Below are 22,199 nucleotides of genomic sequence, written 5' to 3'. Positions count from 1 at the left end.
GACTGCACTCGGCGAGTATCAGTGAAATTTTAAAAAATTCTAAACTTAATATTAAAACTAAAACAGATGCTAAAACCTAATTACTAATTACTAAATTGCAATAAATGAACTCTATGCAAGTAAACTCACACAAAGGATCGAAAAAATTAGGAATTGGATTAATTATTTAGAACCGTTCCCCGACAACGGCCCCAAAAACTTGATGTGTGTAAAATGCACTTGTTTTATCCATACTTTTTATTAATAAATTTAGCACACAAAGGCAGTGAATCTGTCTTTTAGTGGTATAGATTAGTAAGTAAGGTGTCGAACTCAGGGAACGGAAAATTAAACTAATAACTAATTTTAACTAAAACAATTAATAAAAGTAAAAGGGGTTTCTCCTAGTTTTGCAAGACTAGAAACTTAGGCACACTAAATTAACTAAATAACTAAAGCAAACAACTAATTCACCAAATTTGATAAAGATGTTTCTATTTAGGTTCAACCAATTCACTCCTATGGTTATTTGTATTTATGATAGATTAATTGTTATTGGTTACCAATTATAATGGTTAGGTTCATGTTCATTACTCCTAACCCTTAGACAATTAACTAATTTAAGCAGTGATCAAGTGTTTAAACTAATTAATTCCCTAGATTAACGATTTGGATTAAATAAGATTTGTAGTGGTCAATTAAGTTACTAATTCAATTAACCTCTTGTCTGATGGTTTCTCAAACAAGCTCCCACATTAATCTTAGTTTCATAATCATTACTCCTAAGCATATGGTTTAGTGTTCACATAGACATATGAGGTTAACAACTAAGAGATGTTCATGCAGCCTAATTGTCTTCCAATTAACATAAAATAGTAGTGATTAATGCATAAGGTTCTTTAACAAACTTAATTTAATAGATCACCAATAAACAATCAAACAAAAACTAATAATTAAACCATAGGAGTTCCTTGGTATTCCCCAAACAGAAACAAAAACGAATTTAGTTCATAGTTGCAGTAGAAACAAACACAAAAACAAGTTTTACTAGATCAAACATATTCAATTCCTAAATCTAAGTGGTAGGATCAACCTAGTTGCTTGAATTCGTCAAAAGATTGAAGCTTAGGGTTCCTCAGAGTCTTCTAGGGCTCTTAATCGCAGCTTAACCTTCAAAAATCGCCAGGAATGTTGCCCCATTGGATAAAGACTCGGTTTTTATAGATATCTCAAAACAGGGTGTACTCGGCGAGTAGCAGGACCAACTCGCCGAGTAGGTGCATAGTTATCCATCTTGAATCAGGAATCGTAGCTATCTTCTGGAACATCCACGTGTACTCGCCGAGTAGAGTCGTCTACAATAGATGGTCTTTTGTCTCTTATTTTCATCCTTTGGTCTTCAATTGCTTGCCCTTGCTCCCTTTTACTCCCAAGCATGTCTTCTGGACTGAAAACAAAATTCAAACCATTTTAAGTACCTTTTGTCCACATTGTTCACATAATTAATTAAAAATGATTGAAAATGTATACTAAATAATTAACTAATTATGCACATATCACATCACTTTTACATATACATTTTCAACAACACTTTACAGCTTACTCATATCACTAAAATCTTATGAACTCACCAGCTTAATTGCTGATCAACTCTTTCAAATAACTTGTATTCTCAGGAGACTATTAGACAGGTGTTCGTGTTGGGAAATCAGAAGATGTAGCATTATTGCTTCAAGTCTTGTTTTGTTACTTTTTTATGAATTCTATGTTTTGTGAACACATACACTGTAAACACTTTCTTTCTAAATGAAATGGTTGTTCATTGCTTGCTTACCATATACATATCTCATGATACTAAACATGATATCCTCCACCCCTGAACGTTTCCGCCGTTCCGGTTTTAGGGTGTGACACATTGGGAGAATTTAAGGAGTTTGAATGTTGAGGAACAAAGATGAGCTATATGTGTGTCAATGTTAGTGGTAAAACTATTATCACCCTTGTAATCATGTAATGTATTTTAATAATACGCAATTCAAAGGAAACATAGACATATTGGTCTTCATTTGATACTACAAAAATAGATAGAAATCCACCCCTAGATAATCTTCTATCATGGAAATCAAACCCCATGATGCTAAGAACATATGTCAAAAATGAACTTCCTTCATGTTTTCATCCAAACAACCATAAACATGCCAATTTATCCTTTCTTCTTTAACCTATTTTAAACAACAGTGATCAAATGAAACCATAGAAGGGTTGGTTTTCATTTTATACTTTAACTAATTACAAGTTGAACCTAAATCTTTTATAGCCTATGATTGTTCCATTCATTTAGAGGCTGCATGAAACACGTTGAATGCTAACTGATTCAGATGCCGTCTCTAAATGGTTCCATTCATAGGTTATCAAACAACCCCTAAGATGGCGATTCCATAAATTTGTAACTTTTATCCTATCATAAAAGATGAGTTTTTATCCTATTGACCTGAGTCTTCATCCTAGTTCAATGCATGTCAAACACAATATAAATATTTGTACCTAATCTTGTAAAAAAGCGAGGCATACGAGTTGTTTTTTTTTCTTAAAAATGAACTTCATCATCCGTGTGTCAACTGACAATTGCCTCTAAGAGTCTAATGGGTGCCTCCAGTTGTCTAAAAAACACTGTCATGCGATATGCAACTCGACTTCCTGGAGCCTGTTCAACAATGTCATGACAAAGAATGACATCTACTGATCTGGGAAGGGATCATGCATGTATTTCCTTTTGTGTTCCTTGCATCCCGGTCGTACGCCTAAGGGAGACCGATCTGGATCACGAGTACGCGAGGAGTACGAGCTGAGTACCTAGGACATACTCGGTCTGGGTTGACTTTTCTTGACCCATTGAATTTGAATTTGACTTTGACCAAGTTTGACTTAAGGGTATTTTAAGTTATAGTTGTGCCTTGGTCTCTATCTATTAAATAGGTGACCTGCAAAGTTGGTATTTGGAGCAATTGCTCGTTCAACTTTTCGTCAAACAGTGTGGTGAGTTTTCCTCACTGTACTTACAAGTCGAAGGCACCAAGGCCGATCCATTGGATTGATATCCTGCTATATATTGATATGCTGAGTATGAGATAGATCTGTATAATTATATGCTAGTTGCTGATATGCGTAGATCGGTTGATCTGTAGGATTACCTATGATTTTTGACTATATGATTATTTGATCATTGATTATGTTTGTTATATGTCGATACATTGTGTTGGGTTGAGACTTTACTTCTTTGTGTGTGAGTCAACAAACCAGGGGTATTCTAGTCCGATGACTGAATAGACCTGGGGGTATTCCAGTCCGATGACTGAGTGGGCCCACTCTATACTGGTATTCCAGTCCAATGACTGAATGAACGTGTTGTATATTGGCATTCTAGTCTGATGAATGATTTGGCCAGGAGGGGGTAATCCAATCTGATAGCTGTGGACTCGTGAGTATTCTAGTCCGATGACTGATTGGACCTAGCATGCTTGTTCAATTATGATATGTGTTTTGTGTGGTGGTACTTGCGGTGAACTAACTAAGCGTTGACTTACAGTTTTTGGTTATGGTTTCAAGTACTTTTGAGGATCGTGGAAAGACGAAGTTGTGACCATACACATCCTGATTTTATGTTGTTAATATTGGGAAACTCTTTTTTCAACAATGATTTAAAACAAGGTTTTTGTAGACACTTTTATTAGTAAGTGAGTTGATTTGAAAAGTTTAAATTAATTGTGATTTTTGAGATGTTACAGTGGAAGAATTCACACATGAATGTATCGGCGTCGAAGCATCAATAAAGTTTTATAGACTTTCGTTAAGATACTCTTTTATATAGTAATAAATTGCAATGTTTTGTAAGATATATATTTTTAAATAAAAATGAAAAAAAAAATGCCTTTGAAGTTTGGAACATTACACCATAAGATCTAATGTCATTGGGACTCCAAAGCAGGGGCGGAGTTAGAACTTGTTGAAAAGGGAGCTTACATATATTGGAAAAAAATTTATATCAAAAAGCATAATAATGCCTTTAAATTGAAAGAAATTAATAAAGAAAAAGCTGTCTAAATAGGAGCTACATTGTTCCTTACAAAAATCAACCTTAAATTAAATTGAGTTTTTTTCGAGTTCATAGTTAATCGACTCTTCCATACTATTTTCTTTATCAAGCTTGTGAACATGCATTATGAATATATTCATTATCATTAACAAGATTTGTTAATGTGGTTGTGGGTATCTTTTCGTTTCGCAAAAAATTTGATGTTTTTTTTTTGCTCATGATTTACTTTATAACTACAAGGAATTAAGAAAAAAAATCATAATAATATCATTAATTACGTATTATATTGCTAAAAAATATATTAACCATAAATTACATAAAAATTAAATATTAACCATAACTAATAAGAATTTAAAATTATATTTTCTTGAAAATGATTGTAATTGTCATTGCCAACTTATCGTATAACTGTTTGTGTTATCATTTTTTTCATTTATTTATACTTTGTGTGTTATTTATTATGTATGTAAATGTAAATTATAATTATCAAATAAAAAGTAAGGAAATTGGGCTTTGGTGGGGACATGGTTGTTTTGCGTCTAGGTGATGAGTTTTTATTATGAGCTAAAAACAATTGACCAATAGTCTAATACTATGAGAGAGAGAGAGGGAGAGAGAGAGAGAGATAGATATGTATGTCCTCCTATTGCCTATCGTCCATGCTCTTAGCAGTCATAAAATTACAAACTTTATCTCTTTGCTCCACTGAAAATCCAATAAAATAGTTTATTAAACAAAATAACTTTAAAACTCTAAGGAGAAATTAAATGATTAGATCAAGAATCTTACAAAAGGTTCAACAAGGTGCTTTCAGAGGTTGGGGAGTGTTGCTTGCTGGTCTCTTGTACAAAATCTTCTTCTACTTCCTTCAAAACCACAAAAAGCTAGCAAATAAACCCAAAAGCTTCAAGGAATATAAGAGTTAGAGTTTATGAGGGTTTTAAGATTGATGGAAATTGAAGATGAATAAACCTTGGCCTCGTCGGTCCTTTAAATAGGATGCAAAGCCCGAGAATTTCAGTTTCATTATAATTAGCTGCCACGTCGTGGCGGGTCTTTAAATCCCGTGATCTTTGAAAACATCGCTATGCCGTGGTGAAGCTCCTACACGTCGTGACCACCCAAAATGAAGACTTTACAATATAATGGATTAGTTCATACCTGAAGCGGATCTTATAGTTTTCTTTATAAATGATTTTTAATGGTTTTCATTATGATTGAAGGTTGAAAGTTACTTTTTTAAGAATATATTCAAAAAAAATTATAGGATGTTATAAGATTTTATGATTCTTGAAATCCTTGAACGAACGATTGTGTTGTATAATCTTGCTTTTGTTTTCTTTTCTGATTTATAGGATGTTATAAGATTTTATGATTCTTGAGATCCTTAAACGAACGATTGTGTTGTATAATCTTGCTCTTGTTTTCTTTTCTAAGGCTTAGACTTGAAGATAGGATGCTTCATGATGACTTTTAGGACTTCAAACCACAAAATGGTAGGAGTACCATGAGTTTACGGCCGTAAACTCATGGGTTTACGACCGTAAAATCCAATGGAGTTGGTCTAGTGGCCGTAAACACCCTTAGATACCATTTCACTTCCCTTTGATAAATCACATGTGATTCCAACACTTAATCAAGGTGTTTCTTAGTCCCGTAAGGTTTTCCTTTTCATATAGTTGTTTATAAACACTATATTCATGTCAACATGTATCTTCTTGATCTCTATTCTGACAATTCACATTCTAACTATTATACAAAAAAAAAAAAAAATACACAATCGAACAACTTGAAGAACTTTCACTTCATGATCTTTATGTAGAAACACGGCCAAAAAAAAAAAGAAGACATTACTCTTAGAGAAAGTTCGATAGTCTAGGAACAATGCTATGTAGTTAATTATTTGTCTTTAATTGTGTGTTGCATGGGTGGAAGATCGGAAGCTTTTCGGCTAGATTTTCATAAAAGGTTTAAAGAGCGTGTTCATATCATACCCGACACCATGACTGAAGAAAAAACCTTGGAGGAAAAAACCATGGAGGAGTATTTATATCCACGAGTAGATGTGCAGAGAGCCATCGTGAGGCCTATAATTGAAGCAGAATCTTATGAGATCAACCCTGTAATTCTCCAAATAATCATCCAAGATTATCGATTCAATGGGAATGTCGATGAAGATCCATATGACCATATTTCAGATTTCTTGGATATATGTTACACATTCAAGCTAAAAGATGTCTCCGAAGATGCAGTTCGTCTTCTACTTTTTCCTTTCACTTTGAGGAATAAAGCAAAGGAGTGGCTTTGATCCCTTCCAGCTAATTCAATCACTACTTGGGATGAGTTGATGCAGAAATTTCTAAGGAGATTTTATTGGGAATTCAAGACCTCGAGGATGAGGAATCAAGAACAACAATTCCAACAACCAAAGAAGAAAAACAATCTTGAGGAGTTGATGACAAAATACATTGCTGATCAGGAGAGGAGAAATGATCAATTGGATGATGGCCTAAGAAATCTACAAGCATCGATTCATAATCTTGATATGAGTCTTGAGTATCAAGTGGGACAAATTTCCAATATGCTTTTTGAGAGACAAGCTGGTGGTTTTGAAGAAACAAACAGAGGACATTATCAGTCTTACAATTATAGCTGATTGGAGATGTTAACTTTAGAAAATAGCTCATGTTATTTGCTTGAGAAGTGGCAAAATTAGTCATTTTGACATTAGTACTTTGTTAATGCTGATGGGTATTGAATAGATCGTTTTTGAGTATGGCATATGTTCATTATCTTTTTAATGCATGTTGTACTTGATAACTGTGTCAATTTGTACGTATTAAATCTTATTATTTTTTTTAAGGTTTATTGGTAATTTGTTCGACCTATATTTTATTTTTGTTTGCGTTTGACGGATCTTTGGATTGGGGCCATGTCATTCATCAACCTGTTGATGATTGAGGTTAGGCCAGAACTTCTTCACGATAGTTTCAAGTGTTTGGACTGTTTTCATATAATTGTCCAATGTTCTTATAATTCAACTTCTAACTATATTTACTTTTAAGGTTTTTATAAATTTCACATTTATCTTCATCTTACATAATTTTCATTTTCAACTATAATATATATAGCGTAGTATGTGTTCGGAAAAAAGATGCGATGTGCAAGGAAGATAATAGTGAAATTTCGAAAATCTTGAAAGTAAATCAAGTTAAGGGTTGAAGTTTAAGAACATTATAATGAATATATCAAACAAAACGACGTATTATAGTAAGTTTGGGTACCTAAGCTTATATACCCTTAAGGGTATATTCACTTTTCCCTATATATATATATAGGGTTAGGTTCATGTTAGACAGCCTAATTTTGTGAGACCGTGAAACGTATTTTTTATTTTTTTTAGTTAATTCAAGTTCCGAAAATAATATTTAAAAAAATAATTTTTGGATTTTTCCATTTATATTGCATTTTAAAATTATTTTTTAGAATATGTACAGTGTAATATTTTATTAGAATATTTCACGTATTTGTGAAAAAAATGGAATTTTTATTTTTATTTTTATTTTTTTTAGTTAATTCAAGTTCCGAAAATAATATTAAATTTTTTTTTTTTTAGATTTTTCCATTTATTTTCCAATTTAAAATTATTTTTTAGAATATGTTAGTGTAATATTCTATTAGAATATTTCACATATTTAAAAAAAAAAAACGGGATATTTATTTTATTTTATTTTTTTAGTTAATTCAAGTTCTGAAAATAATATTTAAAAAAAGAATTTTTGGATTTTTCCATTTATTTTGCATTTTAAAATTATTTTTTAGAATATGTACAGTGTAATATTCTATTAGAATATTTCACGTATTTGTCAAAAAAAAAATGGAAATTTATTTATTTATTTATTTATTTTTTAGTTAATTCAAGTTTCGAAAATAATATTAAATTTTCTTTTTAGATTTTTCCATTTATTTTGCATTTTAAAATTATTTTTTAGAATATGTTAGTGTAATATTCTATTAGAAAATTTCACGTATTTAGTTAATTCACGTTCCAAAAATAATATTTAAAAAAAGAATTTTTGGATTTTTCCATTTATTTTGCATTTTAAAATTATTTTTAGATTTGGTTTCACGGTCTCACAAAATTAAAATGGTCTCAAATGAACCTAAACCTATATATATATATATATATATATATATATATATATATATATATATATATATATATATATATATATATATATATATATATATATATATATATATATATATATATAAAATCTTTATTACTTTTATAAAAAAAAAAGTCATAAATTTCCATATGGTTTAAGATAAATCGTCTATCTTAAATCATATTAATTTGAAACTCCGCAACCTTTCAATTATGCAATTTGCAATTTAATGAATGATTAATTTGAATTTTTTGCCTATATAAACACTCGTTTAGAGAGGATGAAAATGAAAAAGAATGACCTCATAGGTAAAGGTATTTGGAATCTTTTCTCTCTTTCAATTTTTATATTAATAAAAACTTTCTTGATTTTATTTTTTGTTAGCAACAAATTTTTTTAGCTACCTATAGTACATAAAAAACACAAACAAATGTGAAAATAGATAAATTTATATAGATTTTTTTTTTCTTTCATTCAATTTATACATTTGTAAAAACTTTCTTTATTCGTTTAGTTATTCACATTTCTCTTTTTCTTTTTGTTTTAGTTGTCTAGAATGTATGAAATGAAAATGAATACGAAAATAGATAAGAAGACTATTTTATATCTTTCAATTTATATGTACGTATGTAAATAGAAACACACATAACATGTGGCTAATTTTTTTTATCACGTTAAAATTTAGCTTTTTTAACATCAAAACCCATTTTTTTTCTTTCCTACAACCTATAAAATCTTTACTTCTTAAAACCTATAAAATAATTAAATTTTAGATGAATCATTTTTTTTTACAATTTCTATAAAATTCTTTTGTAATTTGTGATTTATTTTGTTAAATATTTATTCATCATAAATATATAAATATATGTATTTCAAAATGGACGTTTCAGATTTTGATATTTCAAAAAGAAAAAAAGAAGCACTGAAATGTTTCTATATAAATCAAGTAAATCACAACGACTAGATTGTTTTAGACATTCATTGTTGAAGTTTGTAAGTTAATAAATTGACTATTATATCACCATCTAGGATGATAACGGTTCAATTTAAGATACTTAAAAAAAATATTTATTAGTTTTAGTGTTCATCTTAAGTTCAAAATTTTTAACTAATTATTTAAATAGTAATGAATCTGATTATAATATTAAAATATATAAAGTAGCAATAAAAATCAAAACCAAAAAATAATTGTTATTTAAATAGAAAAAAAAAATAGAATGATTGAGTTTGATGAATTAAATCAAATATTACAAACATAAATATTCATAAAAAATATTGATAAATTAAAGAAACCATGTATAAATCTAAATATCTTTATAATATTTATATTTATAAATATATATGGTTCAAAATAAATTCATATCTTGAAACTCACCCATTGTAAACTACCATGGCTTTTTAACTTATCTAATAAGTAGTACAAACCAAAAGATCATTTAACTCATTTATATATCTAATAAAAAATCATTCAATTAAAATATGATTAATAATAATTTGATATTTTTATTCATTAACTTCTACAAATTAACATAAAGCCTTTGAGTTGGTTGGTATTTTTATTTATTTATGTTTAACAAACGTACTCATATATTATTTACTTTAGTAAAGTAAAGAAAAAAAGGAAAAAGAAATACATAGATTTTATCATCATTTGTTATATAGAAAGGTAACATTGTTTTAAGTAAAATTTATACATTATATTATACAACATAATTGTATCACCTTTTAAATTTTTTTCGTTAACGACATAATTTTAATAATTCATAAACCAATTGCAATATATTATTTATCATAAACTTATTTTTAATTATATAAGCTTTTTAGTTGGTGTTATTAATGGTTTAATTTGTTAATTAAAGGTTTAATTATTATTATGTAATCAACTAGAATACTAAATACCAAAGGGCTTCTAACCCAGCGGTATCCGGTGTTGTCCTCCCTCCTTGAGATCGAGGGTTCAAGTCTCGTGAGGGACATAGGTGGATGTTAAAAGTGTATGTTTATAAGCAAGATTAACATTGAGAAAGGGTAGCTTTATTTGAGTCATATTTGTAATATTGTAAAGTTAAAACTTAGTGTTTTTTAGTTTGGGGTGTATTGTGTATTATTTTAATAATGCAGGTATTGAAGGTGATCTAAAAGAACTTGGAAGCATGCGCGGATCTATATATTACAGGTTTGGTTAATGGGTTGAACCGGGAGTATATATGTGGTTAATGTTCAGACTAGCAGACACTTAATCAACTTAAGTGTCTGCTAGTCCACAACAGAATGGTGTTGTGGAGAGGAAGCATAGACATCTCTTAAATGTAGCCAGGTCTCTTTTATTTCAATCTGGACTACCTCTTAATTTTTGGGGTGAGTCAATTTTGACTGCTGTGTTTTTAATAAATAGGCTTCCTACTTCAGTTTTAAAAGGGAAGTCTCCTTTTGAAATGATTTACAAGTGCTTACCTAAGTTTGAGAATTTGAGAGTTTTTGGATGTTTATGTTTTTCTGTTAAGCAAAATATTTCAGATAAGTTTGTTGAAAGATCTGAAAAATGTATTTTTATTGGTTATTCTAATGAAAAGAAAGGCTATAAGCTGTATAATCTTGATAATTCTTCTGTTTTCTTTTCCAGGGATGTAGTGTTTTATGAGTATGTGTTTCCATATAAAATGAAGAAGGATTTGGTTAATAAAAATTTGTTTTCATTTTTTAATGATTCTTTTGTTAATGACCCTATGCCTTCTAGTCCCTATGATGAAATCTTACAATCATCCTATATGGATGAAGTTCCTATGTCTGAAACTCCTGAGATTAACCACCAGACTGATGGTGCTAGTGCAGCCTTTTCTCCTGAGGTTGCTAGTGATAGTAGCCAGGATGGCATGGCACAAGTGTCTCAGTCTCAAGAGGTTGGTTCAGGTATTTCTGATATTTCTGAGGGAAATGTTTTTGAAAGTTCTGAACCATCTAGTAGTAGTTCTGTTAGAAGGTCTAATAGAGAGTCCAGGATGCCACTTAGATTTAGTGATTATGTTGTTGAGGGAAAATATAAATATGGTATTGAAAAAACTATAAATTATGCAAGATTGAGTCCAGAAAATTTATGTTTTGTTTCAAATTTAAATAAAACAGTTGAACCTAAGAATTTTTGTGAAGCTTCTACTGATTCAAATTGGATAACTGCAATGAATGAGGAAATGGAAGCTTTATATCGAAATAAAACATGGGAAATTACAAGTTTACCCACTAATCGTAAACCCATTGGATGTAAGTGGGTGTGTAAGATTAAATATAAATCTAATGGTGAAGTAGAAAGGTATAAAGCTAGACTTGTAGTTAAAGGATATAGTCAAAAAGAAGGTATAGATTACGAGGAGACTTTTTCTCCTGTAGCTAAAATGGTTACTGTTAGGGTTGTTGTTTCTTTAGCTGTCAATTATTCCTGGAAATTGTTTCAACTTGATGTTAATAATGCTTTTCTCTATGGGAATCTTGATGAAGAGGTTTATATGACTCTTCCTCAAGGGTATCATACTCCTGGTGATACACGTGTGTGTAAATTGTTAAAATCTTTATATGGTTTGAAGCAGGCACCTAGGAAATGGAATGAAAAGCTGTGTTCTTCTTTGTTTGAAGTTGGTTTTGCTCAAAGCATAAATTATTACTCATTATTTGTTAGAAATACAGGTGATACTGTTGTTATTTTACTTGTATATGTTGATGATATTGTTATAACAGGAAATTGTGAGCTTGAAATTACTAAAGTAAAAGATTTTTTAAAATCTAAATATTTAATTAAGGACTTAGGGAAGTTAAAGTTCTTTTTAGGAATTGAGGTGTTTGATAAAGGTAATGGAATTTGTCTATCTCAACGTAAATATTGTTTGGAATTAATTCATGAATTTGGAAAATTAGCTTGTAAACCAGTTAAAACTCCATTAGATTTGAATTTTAATATATCTGGAAAAGGAGTTGATGAAAAGGATTTTTTACTAAGTAATATAACAGAATATCAAAAACTTATAGGAAAGTTGATTTATTTAACCATAACTAGACCTGATATTTCTTTTACTGTTCAAACTCTCAGTCAATTTATGCATTCTCCAAGAAAATCTCACTTGGATATTGCTATGCGTGTGTTAAGATATCTGAAACAAAATCCAGGTAGAGGTATTAGTTTTTTTTAAAATCAAAAGCCTAGTTTATGTGCATATGTGGATGCTGATTGGGCTAAATGTGTTACATCCAGGAGATCTGTTACTGGTTATTGTGTGTATTTTGGAGATTCATTAATTTATTGAGAAAGTAAAAAACAAGATACTGTTTCCAGGTCCTCTACAGAATCTGAGTATAGGGCCTTGGCTTCAGTTACTTGTGAAATTATGTTGATTATAAAACTTTATTATGATTTGGGAGTTAAAAATTTGTTTCCAGTAAATGTTTTTTTGTGATAATGATTCTGCTATTAAACTGGCTCTTAATCCTGTGTTTCATGAAAAAAAACTAAGCATTTTGAAGTGGATGTTCATTTTGTTCGAGATAGAGTGTCAAAAGGAATTTTAAAAATTGTTAAAATAAAGTCAGAACTTCAAAGGCTGATATTTTTACTAAAGCTTTGTCTTCAAAACAACATGATTTCTTATGTTCTGAATTGGGATTATATGATCCGTTTAAATTTGAGTAATTCATTCTCAATGTTTATCTTGAGAGGGGGTGTTAAAAGTGTATGTTCATAAGCAAGATTAACATTGAGAAAGGGTAGCTTTATTTGAGTCATATTTGTAATATTGTAAAGTTAAAACTTAGTGTTTTTTAGTTTTGGGTGTATTGTGTATTATTTTAATAATGCAGGTATTGAAGGTAATCTAAAAGAACTTGGAAGCATGCGCGGATCTATATATTACGGGTTTGGTTAATGGGTTGAACCGGGAGTATATATGTGGTTAATGTGCAGACTAGCAGACACTTAATCAACTTAATCGAGTTAACCGAGTCTCTTTATTCTCTCATCTTCATCTTCTTCAGATTAAGGTTTTTTGTTAAATCTTGTTTTGTTTGTTCTAATTAAATGTTTTAGATGGAAAACTCTGTAATCTATTCTTGTTGTCTATTTTGTTTGAGGGTGAGTGTTATGTAGTGAGGTTTTGATTTGTAAGTTTCCTGAAAACCAACTGGATCTTATTAATAAAAGGTCCGTTGATATTGTGATAGAGTTGTTGTTTTAGTTTTTATCAGTGGAGATTTAGGAGAATTGTAGGAGTAGAATAGAGTAGATTTGTTGTTCAAAAAAACTAGAATACTAAATAATAACTATAACAAAAAATATAGTTATTTATATCTTGTATTATTTGTCAATAAACAGTATGTGTATATATATCTTATTATTGTGACTTTCTTTTTCATGTGATTGAAAATAAATATTATGCTTTAACCATTATAATTTATTTTTTATAAAGACAATGGATTTTTTTTATTAATTTAATTATAACTAGAGAAAGGTCACTTGCACCATCAACGTGAGTTTGAACGGGTCCGACCGGGTCAGAGAGAGATGTGTTCCATCGCAAAACCAATGAGATCCAACAAAGTTGTCTGTTATTAGATGCATTAGTATTGGTATCAAATATCATCACCCTGTTAATCTTATTATTTATTGTTCTATCTCTCAACCTACATCTGACTTCAGTTATCATCTACCCAAACAATACCAATACAATAAAACATCAGGTTATGAATTCATAACAACAAAATCTAAAAATCAATTGGAATTTCTCAACATTATCTAATCAAGATTGAATGTAACATGTATATATACTTAAATTCACTTCTTGCATACAATTCGACCTTAATGATAAATTCACCAACAAAATTACGCATTTACCCTGAATAATTCACTAACAACATTCTATATTCTTTCATACCACTCACCAATCCTCGTGTGTTCCATCATATCTTTACCTGATGTTAGATAGCAAATAGGTCTCAACAGCCCAAACACTACTAGGTCAGCAAAATTTGGCTTCAAATCCCATGTAACAATCACAATATATATATATATATATATATATATATATATATATATATATATATATATATATATATATATATATATATATATATATATATATATATAGAAATGTAAATACTCATACAACAAAACTGAGAGAAATAAAATAACAATATAATTAATAGAGTAAATTACACGGATGGTCCTTATGGTTTAGAGTAATTTGCGTGTTTGGTCCCTAACTTACTTTTTTTAACTCGGAAGGTCCCTACTGTTTGTTTTTGTTACGCGTTTGGTCCCTCTCTTACCTAAAAAGACTATTTTTCCTTTGATTTTTTAATTTATTTAAATAAACACACCCCAACCCCACTTCCCTCACCTTATTTTACCTACCCCACCATTTTTTCCTATATAAATAATTGTCTTTTTAAGTAAGACATGGACCAAGCGCGTAATAAAAACAAACAGTAGGGACCAAGTGCATAACAAAAACAATCAGTAGGGACCTTCCGAATTAAAAAAATAAGTTAAGGACCCAACGCGCAAATTACCCCAAACAATAGGGACCATTCATGTAATTTACTCTAATTAATAATATGAAACTATGAACTCCCTGCCATCAAGTGCACCAATCCATGTTTAACAAACTTCATATAAGATTGTCCTTTCATCACTGATATTATATTTTTTCTTTAGTTTCTTGGACACAAAGTACGTAGCAGCAGCCCCCACGTATTTTATTATGTATTTCTCAATATAGCTGAAATTACATGCATAATATTGGATACACTTTTACTCAGAATATCACTAATATTTGTTTACAACAGATTGATGATGTTAATTTCCATGGCATACCATTGCTAGTGATATAGTTGAAGGATTTAAGAGCATCAAAACTGTTTCGGTATATATTTGGTGATAACATATGCACCAAATGATCATCAACCCACCTATATATATACTAGTGAATTTTATAGGGCCATGCTCAGCATGGCCCACAAAGGGTAATTTTGAAAATTTAAAAGTGACATGACATCAAAAGTATAATCCCTTATTAAGACAAATATTGAAAGTACAATGCCATTATTGGATGAATGTTAAAAATTAAAATGCCTTATAATAAGAAAATGGAACTACAACTCTACAATTTATATAAATAAAAATAGCTAGGTATAATACACAAGCAAAATGAAAACACGTTCTTTTGGTCTTTGTTTGATGGGTTTCATATCGACATGTTTCTTCCAAAGACATTTGGCTGGATGGAACACTACTCTTCCCCTCTTATGTCTTCTATCTCTAGCAACAATTTGGATTTAAAACCTAAATTCGAACTCTTAACGCGAAATGGCTTGATGCTTGATGTTTAATTTTTAATTTTGTGTTATTGAACCATCACTCCACCTCTCATCTGAACAACACCTAGTGAAAAATGTGAAGCCAAAAGAAGTAAATAAACACTCCTCAATTAAAAACACTGCTTCTCCCCTGCTTTGATGTTCTCTGTCTCCTCCTTACCTAGAAAAAATGTGAATATAATTGAAGAAATAAAATATCAAATAACTAAAATTTAGTCTACCTTTTGATAATCAGTTTTGACCGCTAAATAAAAATGAAGATGTAAATAGGCACATCCAAACACCCCTACCATGACGACGAATATGAGACTGAACCAATGATTTTATAAACTTAAAGAGGGAGAACCCAAATCATAGAAATAAAAATATGCAAATTTGACAATCACCAATGATGTTACATAGTATTACTTACAGGACAGCTAAAAGAGTTGTATAAAATTATATGAAGTTATCAAATCAATCAAGCATTATCCATAGGTAAAGCCACTTTCCCCTGGAATTAGACTGCACAACTACCACCACTACCAATTTGATATTCTTCCCTTTAATCAATGATCATCTTATATTGATATATCAGCTACACATAAGTATACTTCCTCTTGCACTTCAATCTATAAATCAGTATGGATCTTTAACATCTCTACCAACTTATAAAATACTATGATGTAAAAAGAAGGCGAATTAACACCTGCGCTGGAGAGCCATATATAATGATATGTAGAGATTCATCCCACTATGTAGGGCCAATTAGACGTCTTCTAATTTTTGGTTCTGAAGCAACATACTTTTCCCTAAAAATACCAATTAAGTTGCTCACATATGTCAACAAAAATCATAAAGTAAAAACTAAACAAGAAAATAAAGATAATAAAATAAATAGTATCAACAAAAAATGGTTAATTATGTTGGTGTAAAAAAGTTTATATTCACCTATTTTTCTTGACATATTGAAAGCACGTTTCTATTTCTTACATTTAATCCCTACCATAAATGGAATGGGCACTGACAAGTAAAACTACTTCTTACCAATTATGTTTATATATAACAGATAAGTAAAACTACTTCTAAACCCTAAACCGTCTCCACATCTTTAGGCAAGTTGTGCAACATTTGTGACATTTGACTTTTAGGTTCCAAAGAAATAGACAATTAAGAAAAAAAAATGAAAGACTTAACTCTTCTTACCTCTTAGAGTTAGTGTGTGAATGAAAGATGTAGATGGTAACTAAGCATCTTGCCAAACAAGATAGCGGTTCCCTTAAAAGTCTTCAAGAACACATGGACTATTCATCTTATAGCTCCCCTAATAGCCCCCAAACATTGTCCAATTCTAAAAGAAAAAAAAGGTTTCATTATTTTAACTATTTTCATAATTTTGTCGGTCTTTTATTTAATAAAAAAATGTCCAGCATCACGACCACAACGTTGTGGCATCTTTGATGTTTGTGATTAACTGAGTTATTTTATGTCCTAGAGTCATTTATCCATGTTTATTTAGATTTAGATGAAAACTAATGGCTACTATGACTTTATCAGGTAGTTTTGTTTAGATTTGGCTAAAAACCAAACATGCTAAGATAATACTGCAACTTTAATATGTTATTATCATGTCAAAACTACGATATATATAGAAGTCAATGAAACTGAGGTGAAAGTAACAAAGTATTGACATGAAAACTTTAAAAATAATCTAAAATTTTCCACATGTATGCAAACGATATAACATAAAATCAAAACTACTGCTGGATGAATAGTTTCTGGAAGAAATTATGTTGCAATTTCACAAAATAAGATGAAATTAAAATATCGTCAACTGAAAGATGCACCAACTTATGCATGCATCATGAAGCTTTTGAAGCTCTTTGAAGTCTTGCTATTGCGGGTCAGCTAGCTTGGCTATCCAAAGAGAAGATTTGAGGGAGAAAATTTACATAATAAAACTATATTAAAACCCCAACTTGGGAACAAAAAAATAAATTACATCTCGTAGCTTTACATATAATACTAAAGAACAATAACTAAAAAACCAAACATTGACCTTCTCCTCTGGAGGAAATTCAACATTGTTCTATCGAATCTTCGGGAGACAAAACTTGGTTAAAATAGCATTTTAAAATAAAGGTAATTCTTTTGATTTATAACCCAAGCAAGCAAATAAAGAGAATCCCACATCACTATATACTAAATCTGAAATAGAGTTAGAATATGTTTTTTTTTGGCTAACCTGTTACTAAGAATAGGGAAGAAAACGTAGTCAAAAATGTCAGCTGTCCTGGACAGGGGGTAGGAATATACGTTAATCCCATTAGATACAACTTTAAATCAGTCACGAGGATTAGAAGAAGCCTCCTGTCAATTGAATCTAGTTACTGCACTTCCAAATAAAAATATTTGTAACAAAAAAAGAATGTTATGAAAATTATTAAAATATAAAAACAAACCCCCATGTTGAAAAAATAAGTCATTGAAATTGTGAAAGACAAATAGATACCTTTCTTTGTTCAAAATTTCAAGAAACTTCAGTATTTTAGTTAGCATGAAGGCGTAACAGTTTGAAGCTGTTGTTTTCTTGTTACCTCATACCTCCCCTGATGCTTCTTCTCCCTCCAGTCACTCTTTAGTTATTAACGGCAACTCCTAATCAGAATGGATATTAGAATAGTACGTGAGTTAGTAAACCCTAACCAGATTTGTAGAGAACAATACAACATAAGCAATCAGTGACTGGAGGCATAGTCTTCTAATTTTGCACCAAACAAAATCACAAAGAAGAAAATCACAACATCACAAAGTAAATAAAATAAATTGCTGATTTTGATTCCCCTTCATGACCGATCCCGAGAGGGATATCAACTATGAAGCACCAATATTCAAGCCTTTGAATTCACAAGCATCATAAAGCATAAATAATACAATATTAAAATTAAATTAAAACCTCACCTGAAGTGTTGTATAGAGAGAGAAGTAGCAAAAATATCAAAGATAAAGAGAAGGAGACAAAGTCTATATATATGCAAAACAATATAAAAGATTACCTTGAAGCCCACATCAGGAGCTGAAGCCATAACAAAGGGTGAGTCGGCAAAGTGAAGAAGAGGCGGAAAGGGCACATTTCATCGGCACTTCAAACCAAGCATTATGTGGCAAGAAGCTTTGCGGAAACACCCCACCGTCAAGAAGGAAACCCCACTGCCAGGTCGGTATTACCTGATTTAGGTTGAGTCAGCCGCAAAGAAGGAGATGTGCCGATTAAAGGGTATCTAAAAGTGGCAAACACCGGGAGAAACTACACCGACAAGATGGAAAAACCACCACCAAGTCTTCTGCCTCATCATGATGTCAGGCTCACCGGAAGCAAGCAGGAAAGCAGCTTCATCTGGAACCAAACGACGCCGTTTCTTGTATCCCAATGTCACATGAGCCTGATGTAGGGCTGAGAGGTGTTTAAGCACCCACACAGGAAGCTTACCTCCAGATGACGGAGTCATGAGGGTGGTCGGTAGGGAAGCTGCTCATCGATGTAAATACCTTAATATTGCTGTATGTACCTCATTGTTGATGTTTTTGAGATGATTTCCTTCACTTTCTAAAGTTGAATTGAGCCCATAAAGGCATAAACCTTCCCCTCCAATCCCTGTATTCTATTTAATTGGCTCAAATTCTCCCATGTTGCTCCTTATTATCCTTCAAGGACTGGGGCACCTTGGTTCAATCATTTTATCAAGCAGTTGATGTGCATCATGAAACTTTCTTTCAAATCTCAGTAACAAGTGGGTGAGCATAACAGAATCATGCTCTTGGGTTATGACTGAAGGAAATCAGCTTCCCCAGACTGATGTCTCGTATTCCTTCCACAATAATAACTTACTCTTTGATTTATTACATATTTGTACTTGGTAAAATCGTCAAACGCTTCTACCTTGAAGCATCAAACTATTTTTTTTTTCAGTTCGGTAGTTTAAAAAAATCTTAATGTTAAATGAAATCAATAGTGATACTAAGAACATGAGTTGCAAGAATTTGGAGAAGATAACCAATCAGATTCTAGAATCAAAACACAAGAGGTAAGATTGTAGAATCAAACCTGCAAGTTGACGGTTATACCGAGCTTGAACCCTGAATTTAAAACCCAAGCAAACCTAAAACAAAATACCAATTGTTATAGCGGTGTATTGGGACGGTTTGTAGCGATTGAAGAGCAATTGATCTGAATTTCAATTGATTGTTTCTACTACAAATAAACATCAACAAAAATAGAACCCATTACCTAGACCATAACAGGAGGCGTCATCTGGTGGGTGAAACAGGGACATCTGCCGACAACGTCAGGTGTCCGGGGGAACACGAGGAGGCGGTGGGGAAAACTACTGCGGATCCTTTTGCAAACGAAAGAAAGAGAAATAGAATAAAAAGTATTTAGAGTAAGGTTGTGGTTGAAAATTTGAGAAGAATGAAGAGAGAAGAGGTGGGCGTTAATATGAAACCTCAATTTTCGGTTGTTGTAGAATACAGACAAAAACGTGGCGGGAAATAGAGATGTCGGCAGGGCCACTAACCGCCGATCATGAAAACTGGCAAGGCTAGAAGCAGGAAGTGGCAAGTATAAGAGCAAAACCCACTATGAAGTCTCTTGACCGACAACTGAAACCAAGGATAGGTGTTGATTAAAGGGGATCCAAGAGTGGCAAGCAGCATCGAGAGAAACGACGCCGCCAACAAGGAAAACCCACCACCAAGTCTTCTTCCTCATGGTGATGTCAGGCTGACCGGAAGCAAGCACCAAGGTGGTTTTCATCAGCAGCCAAACGACGCCGTTTCTTCAATCCCAATGTGGTCATGCTATTCTTGTCTAAAAGGAGTTTAAGCACACAAAGAAGTAGCTTAGCTCTAGATGACGGAGGACTGAGGTTGGTCGGTGGAAAAGCTTCTATAGACGTGGACATGCTCATCTTGCAGAAAAGGATTTCGCATATAGGTATATGATATATATATATATATATATATATATATATATATATATATATATATATATATATATATATATATATATATATATATATATATATATATATATATATATATATATATAATCATGTAACAAAAATATTAGCTAAACACAATGTTTAACATGATTATTGACACAAACACGCACAAATAGAGACATAGAAATGATTGGCGGTGATGAAAAAGAAAATTTTAAAAAGCGTACAGTTCAATCAAACCTTTGATTATATGTTAAAAAAAGTCACCATCCGTTTTGCAAATATAACTTTCAGTTCAAAGAAACCTTTGACCATATGTTAAACAAAAAGATTACATGACATCCTATAATTTCTTCAACTCTCTCTTTTTTTTTTTTTTTTTGAGATATTACTTCCCTAAAACTTTATGAAAAAAATCTAAAGAAATATACAGTTGAATATGAAAAAAAATCAAATTAAAAAACCTTTGCTTTCTTTTTTATTTTCCTTTGAGACATGGGCTTTGCAGGAACATCCTCATCAGCAACCTTATAACAAATGATTTTATCATCATTTGTTATCAAAGTTTATTTTCACATCCTCTACTATGGTAACAAACGTAATTGTATTCTTTACTACTATGGAGCTAAATAGTGCACAAGAAATATCAGAATCCTTTATAGAAGAAGAAGGACTCATTGTGAAATAAACCCTGAGAATTTAACCTAAGTCAATTTTCTCATTATACAAGGTGCATACACTACTAGAAAAACAGCCTTTTACGACGCTCATTGCGCGTCGTAAAAGGCTCAGACGACGCGCAAATGCGTGTCAAGGAAGGCCCTGTCATAAAGAGAGACGACGCGCTTTTACGACGCGCAATTACGACGCGCGTTTACGACACGCAATGCGTATCAAGGAAGGCCCTGTCATAAAGGAAGACGACACGCATTCGTGTGTCGTAACCTTACGACGCGCGTGTTAATGACACGCAAAGCGTATCAAGAAAGGCCATGTCATAAATGAAGATGACACACATTTTTGCGTATCGTAAATTTAAATGTTTAAAAAAATAAATTTATATATTTATTAATTTTTAAATTAAATTTGCATTTAATTTCTCCTAATAGAAATAAACCACCATATACAAAAAATACAATCCATTGCACAAAAATTAATGTCATACAAGATACAAAATAACATACAATAAATAAGTAAGATAATTCATTGCATAAAATGTCAAATACAAGTAATCATCGGTAACTATCTAACCTAATACTACATTGCTATTAAGGGACATCATCATAACTCACTGAAGGTCTTGGAACAATGTTCTCATCATCAACTCTTACACCAACCTTGCTTTAGTAGATGACTTTCACACAATCAATATTGAAATAGATGCTGCTCGGGCCACCATAGATGATGCCCGAACTTTCCGAGTTCAAACTTCCACTGTTTGCTTCATCTCTGCTAACCTCTTTCTGCTTCAAGAACACAAAAGAAAATGAAACCATGAAAATATCACATGAAATTTAATACCCTCATAAAATGATATTAGGATTAAGGGAGTTGAAGGTACTTGTATTCTTTGAGGAAACAACTATCATCAGGATCATCTTCTAAATCTTTGAGTTCTTC

The 22,199-nt window shown here is 31.3% G+C and overlaps 2 long non-coding RNA genes across 6 annotated transcripts; both read right to left on the bottom strand.

Annotated features, from left to right (window-relative positions):
- Window positions 1-4,612: 4,612 nt before the first annotated feature.
- On the bottom strand, window positions 4,613-5,198 carry LOC145047762 (uncharacterized). Its single transcript, XR_013682396.1, has 3 exons — window positions 5,045-5,198; window positions 4,862-4,938; window positions 4,613-4,777 (listed from the first exon to the last, which is right to left on the bottom strand). It is a non-coding gene; the product is annotated as an uncharacterized LOC145047762 (long non-coding RNA).
- A 10,162-nt stretch (window positions 5,199-15,360) lies between these two features.
- Window positions 15,361-20,552, bottom strand: LOC144998139 (uncharacterized). 5 transcript variants are annotated; one of them, XR_013660147.1, is made up of 7 exons: window positions 20,082-20,552; window positions 19,865-19,973; window positions 18,633-19,736; window positions 17,822-18,234; window positions 16,783-16,927; window positions 16,286-16,388; window positions 15,361-15,757 (listed from the first exon to the last, which is right to left on the bottom strand). It is a non-coding gene; the product is annotated as an uncharacterized LOC144998139 (long non-coding RNA). The 5 variants fall into 5 exon arrangements; XR_013660146.1 differs by lacking the exon at window positions 15,361-15,757 and adding an exon at window positions 15,954-16,208; XR_013660149.1 differs by lacking the exons at window positions 15,361-15,757; window positions 16,286-16,388; window positions 16,783-16,927 and adding an exon at window positions 17,306-17,493.
- Between the last annotated feature and the right edge of the window lie 1,647 nt (window positions 20,553-22,199).

Source organism: Lactuca saligna, chromosome 5 (assembly GCF_052625555.1).
Source record: "Lactuca saligna cultivar CGN05327 chromosome 5, ASM5262555v1, whole genome shotgun sequence".
Taxonomy (NCBI): domain Eukaryota; kingdom Viridiplantae; phylum Streptophyta; class Magnoliopsida; order Asterales; family Asteraceae; genus Lactuca; species Lactuca saligna.
The sequence above is the reverse complement of the archived record's forward strand: the minus strand, read 5'-3'. Positions and strand labels throughout refer to the sequence as shown.